Source organism: Prunus avium, chromosome 6 (assembly GCF_965620075.1).
Source record: "Prunus avium chromosome 6, drPruAviu1.hap1.1, whole genome shotgun sequence".
Lineage (NCBI taxonomy): Eukaryota > Viridiplantae > Streptophyta > Magnoliopsida > Rosales > Rosaceae > Prunus > Prunus avium.
The window spans coordinates 6,454,824-6,461,014 of NC_142289.1; positions in this window are offsets into that span (position 1 = coordinate 6,454,824).

A 6,191-nucleotide genomic window follows, 5' to 3' on the forward strand; every position below is an offset into this window, starting at 1 on the left:
CCAACGGTAGGGGCTGACTAGTCATAAGCCCCTTACCGATCCCATGAGTAGGCGCAGGTCTGAACCTCTCGCCCACCACTTCCACCTCAGAACCACTATCGCTATCGGTATCCTGGGCTGACTCTTCACTATCGGTAGTCTTTCCCCTATCTGGAGACTCCTCCTCAAAGGCGTTGGGCTCACTCTCGAATCCCGACTCGCTATCAGACATCTACAAAGCAACGGAAGGAAACTAAGGACCATACATGGAACTATCCTACCAATGCCTACGTCTCTACCTATGGCAACTAGACTACCGAACCACATCCCACTTGCATAAAGTTCTAGTCTAGTTCAAACCATGGAAGGACGTATGCACGATGAAAGAAGAAATGAAAATTGTAAAGTTACCGAACGGTACCTTGTGTATTGGAAGTAAAAGGCTCAAATCGCTTCTAGTACCGTTTGCTGTTGCTGGAAATCGCCTGTATTGCCGTTTGCTCACACCGAAAATCGCCTATATTACCGTTCGCCTTCGTCAGAAATCGCCTGGACAGAGCTCTCGCCTTACTCACAAATGCAAAGTGAGTTTTGCCTCAGAGACTCCCTCTATTTATAGGGCGAAAGTTACAACGGTATGCCTCGAAATACCAAACGACGCATTAATGGCGCCGCTCCGCGTGATAAGACACGCCACGCGTCGAGCGCTGAATGGAATCTCTGACAGCACGCTGGGTGCAGAAGAAGAAGTGTCATTCTGTCCCATCATTACCCCTCACTGTGCGCGAGGTCGCATGAGAAGATATCAAACTCGCCCAAGTTAACAGGGCATCGGCAAGCATCTCTCGGAACCCTTTAAACATACTAAGACCTGCCGAACGGTAACCCTCGAAGTGGCGGCTCTTGAGTTTCCGGGCAAGTCTTTGAAGTCGATCGGCACCAGGACAAGGCCCCAGCGCGCCTCCCTGACAGACTACCGAACGGTAGATTAACCGAGTGGCTACCGAAGGACATACAAGTCCCCGACCGAGAAATCTTGTTCGAGAACTTGGGGGACTCCTGTTTACACCCAAAATAAACAGCCAATAAGGGCAAGACACGTGGAGGAAATTGGGCTTGGTCAGAGGCGCCCTCGGCACCCTACCTACCGATCTCTCCATTAGGGCAACGCCCTCTCCTGGGACACGTGGCGCGCTCCCAAGCAACGCCCACAGTCCCACATCGAAATAATCAACAAAATGCACACCTCCCAAGACCTATAAAAGGAGGCCAACTACCCCAAAATAGAGGTAATCAGAACTTACGGCATACAAGCCTATTGATTTGTCAGTTGAACTTTCTATTCCCGAACTTACTTAAGCATCGGAGAGCCTTCGGCCGGTACCACACCGGTGCCCCAGGTCTTACCGTACGTTTGCTCATATTGCAGATTGCGCAGACTACCGAGGCATCAAGGATACCGAAGGCATCAAATTACTAAGTTGACCCTCTAAGTCAGAGAACCACTTTTTGGCGTCAACATCCAATATTCTAAATTAATCATAATCTGGACGTGCTAATTATATTCTAAATTAATCCTAAAGGGCTGATGGAGGACTGTACATCCACCAGTCGACATTCACTTGACATTGGATTCAGTCTTCAGGTGCCTGATCTCTTTTGAGCCATAATGCCTTAGTAGTACGCATTACATTATGTTGTATTTGATCCTCATGAAGAGTCTCATCATGGCCACACGAGATATAAAACTACTCAAGAAAAGAGGGATCATAAATCTATTAAATCACTTAATTCAAAACTATATTGGATACAACTGTTGTGTAACCAAGTGAATGCATACTGTAGGTCCTGGTTGCTCAGATGAATGCAGCTATTTCATCAATATTTCAATCTTTTTCGTGTTTTTTTTCATTTTTGTTCTTGGCATGCATGTGTAATTTATATTTATGTTGTGTTTCATTGTTGTATAAAATTTTATTTCATTTTAATTAAAAAAAAGTCATGACATGAAGCATAAGAACTAGGGATCAACATTCGGTCCGAGGTATGTGAGCCTAAGTGGGTCGGTCTGAGTCTGATGAGCCAATGCTCCACCCGACTCGCTGTTTAGACTCAATCGGCTCAACCTGCTCTAAGATTGGTTAAGACCAAGCCAAGGGTTTGAAACCTTGGGTCAACTTGCGGCCTTGCCTGGTTAAGCACGTCTAAGGCCGACCTTGCTTGCTGTTGCGTAGATACAGCTGCACCAAAATGGATTCAGTTGCATCCTCAACTTGTGATACTCGCAAGTGCACGAGCCGTTTGGTAGTATAGCATATGTAAGTGCGAGGTCGATCCCACGAGGATTGGTGATTGAATGATCCAATTCATTTTCCCTACACAAAACAGAAATGAAAAAGAAAGGAAATAAATAAAACAAGGAAGAAAGAAAATAACTAACTCAAGTAGATAAGTTCCCAAGTTCAATTAGATTAATGGATTGATTCTAGCTAAAGTATGATTAAGCCATGGTGTGTGGTCATAACCTTGTGTTCCTAATTCCCTAATTTGATCATTTGTTGTCTAACCTAAAATTAAGCATTAGGAACCCATTAAGCATAGAAGAACAATTTAAACAACCAAGCATGTATCTAATCCCTGTTGTCGAATGTCCATACATACTCTTCCTATTCATAGTTCAATTCGAATTAAAGCATGGTGTCTACTCTTAATTCAAACCAAGATAGCTAACATGCAAGCCTAAATGGTGATCAATCATTCAAACTAGCATATTAACTTATAAGCATAATGAATAAGAACAAAAATCATAATTGAAACTTGGAAACGAATCAAACTTGAAACTAAAGAAAAGAATTTACATAACAATGAAAATTAAGTAGAACTTGGAAAAACTTAAGGAGAATTTCAGCACAAAGATCTCATTATAACAATTGAAAACTAGAAAGAGAAACTAAGAGAATTTGAGGGAGAGAAGGGAAGGGAGCTCTAGAGAAGTGTTTGAGAGCTCCCCCCCTTGGGGTGTGTTTACAAGCTTGGGAAACCTCACTATATATAGGCCTAAGGAAGCTGAAAATCTGAATTAAGTATGGCTAATGCATACAACACTTTGTTTTATAAAATCTGAAATGGTTGATGCACTTCACTAATGCATACAACACTTCCATTATAAAATCTGAAATGGTTGATGCACTTCACTAATAAATCCCACCAGCAGCCCTAGCTCATCTTCATGTCACCATGACCAAGCTTCCAACCAGAAATAATAGCTCATCCTGAGGTCAGCATGACCAGCAACTTCAAGGGCTTACGAATTGGGCTTCCCTTAAGCAAATTAAGACTTTAAGCACTCAAACTTGAAGTTCAGAATGTCTTCTTTCCAGCCATATATCATTTGGGCCAATCCAAGGTCGGAGGAGGAAGTTAAGGCCAAAACAAATTGCTAACTCATTTTGCGCGCTGATAAAATCCATCCTGAGCATGGCTCTGTGTTTGCTAGGTAACAGACTCCACAATTATCCAATGGGGCTGAATTTCGGATATGTTATAGTATACACCCATTGGAACAACTTTCATGAAGAATGTGGCCTCATCCGAGCTATGTAGGTTGCTGAAACAAAGCTTGCAATATGACCTACGAAACTGGGCTGGCAGGGGACTGTAGCCAAAATTGAGTTTGTCTTTAAGCTCTTCATCCATTCATCCAAATTAGGCCCTAACATGCATGGATTGCATCATTTACTATCCAAAGCCCTCATTATTACCTAAAGCTCAATGAACTGAAAGATAAACACAAAAAGGATTAAAAGCACAAGTTTAACTCAAAAACATAACCAAATCATAAGCTAGAAGGGTACAAAATGATATGTAAATATGCACCGATCAAATACCCCCAAACCTAGATTTTGCTAGTCCTCGAGCAAAACAAAAGGAAAACAAAGATAAAAACAAACAAGAAGTTAACTAGACCACTTTCGTAGGTAACTCGATTGCATTGAGCATATGCAACAAGCCTTTAAACCTCTAGGCATCCCTAGTAGGAGGAGTTGTGTCTCCTGAGGGTTTAACAGATACGATACCCACAAACGTTTTACTGACTCTGTAAAACAAGGTAATTAGAAAACTTAAAAGATTGTTAGTCCGTAAGCAAAATAAAAAACAAAAACAAAAATAATTACAAAAACAAAACAAAAACAAAAATAAAAATAAATAAATAAAAACTCAAAACAATCTTTCCGAACATTTTATGAAGATAAATGACTCATGCACATGACTCAAAAGTTTAAAAGCTCAATTTTAGACATTATTTACAAGGCGGCAAAGTTCAAAACATAACATGTTCAAAGTGTATTAGTGTGATAGCCAAATGCAACAAATTCCCCAATCTTAGTTTTCACACAATTTCAAAAATCATACCAAGCACAAATGCTACTTCAAATCTCACCGAAGTTGTCCTCTCACAAATGAATCACTCAGAAGAGGGCTACAATGCAACACTCAATTATGAACATGAGATTAGAGTTAAATCATAAGGGACTTAACTCAAAATAGGAAAATGAAGAACTTGCATTAATATGATCTCAAGAAGGATGCCAAACACTTAAAAGTAGAAAAATGGATGCAATTTAACCACATGACATTTAAGATCAATTTAGGTCTTTAGTATAGGTTGTAATGGGGCCAAGGGTGTAAGGTGAGTAAGAAATGAAAGGTATGGATAATACAAAGTCCAAGGAACTCGCAATGTAAGAGCATAAAACAATTGTTTACAAGACTTCGAATCATCACGATTAGATTTTTTTTTCTTTTACATGATCAAAACTCCTTATACCTTCATTTACATTGATTCAAACTCCTTTCCAAACACCAAATTATTTTGAAGGCCCAAAAATGAATTTTCAAACAACCGCCACTTAATCACAACTTTCTCTTTTCTTTCACCAATTGTGTGATTTATTTATTTATTTTTTATTTTTGGATGTAAAATCCCTTCCCAAACTTAGCTTGAAAAACACATCCGAATTAGAGCTCATGAATTCCTTAGAAAGGTAAATATTTGTTTTTCGGGCTAAGGTGAGGAAATATAATTGGTAAAATGAAAGAAAAGGTTTACATGTAGGCTCAAAATGGTAAACAATGGAAAATCATGCTTAAGCATGCATAAGGTTAGCTTGAAAGGCACAAACGATCCAAAGAAGGCCTTAATATATCACTTCTTAAAATGTCATGAAGTCAAATTGCATAAGAATGAATGACTTTTAAGTGATCAACCAAATCAATGAATAATGAGATCAAACAACAACTTTGATGACAAGAAAATAAGAGTATGTGTATAACACTCATGAAATGAAGCACAAGGCTCAAAAGCTCACATTATATGGTTATATAAGTCTAATTTATGCTTGATACAATTATTTGGGTCATGCAAATCCTTTAATTGGAGAATTATGAAAAAAATGGCAAGTGCAAAGAAGGTTTCGAATATGTCATGCTAGAACGATGCCAAATTAATTAATTAATTAATTTTTTTTTTACAATAAAAATTTACAAGGAAAACAAAATAAATAATAAATAAAATTCAATTTTCATTTAAGTCATGCAAACATTTATCACAATCTCATCAAATGTGTTCGGAAAGTGAATAAAATCAAAATCAAAATCAAAATCAAAATAAAAGCAAGACTTAACAAAATAAAATAAAAATAAAAATAAAAACAAGCAAATAAAAAAAATAAAAAAATAAATTAAGGAAAAACCAAATTTACATGCTAAACTCCAATACCCCCAAACCTAGAAATGAACATTGTCCTCAATGTTTAAAATTTAGGCACAAGCAATGTCAAACATAACAATTGAAGGTTTTAAAGCAAATAAATAAATAAATAAAACAAAAAACAAAAATAAAATAAAATAAAATAATTACAAAATAAAAATTACAAAACAAACAAACAAATAAAAAGAAATGAAACAGTAAAACAGTCGAAACAAAAAGCCCTAAACAGACAGTCTTACGAAAACCAAAACCCAAACAATTAAAAGCCCAACCCAAAAGAAAGTTAACCCACCTTGAAACCTAAACAACGGTGAAAACCCGACCCACAATAAAATCCGAAGCCCAGACGTTTATTTTTTATTTTTTATTTTTATTTTTTTTAATTTAAAAAAAAAAAATGTGCATTGGGAGCGCAAAGAGTGTGATTTCTGAAAGGGAAGAG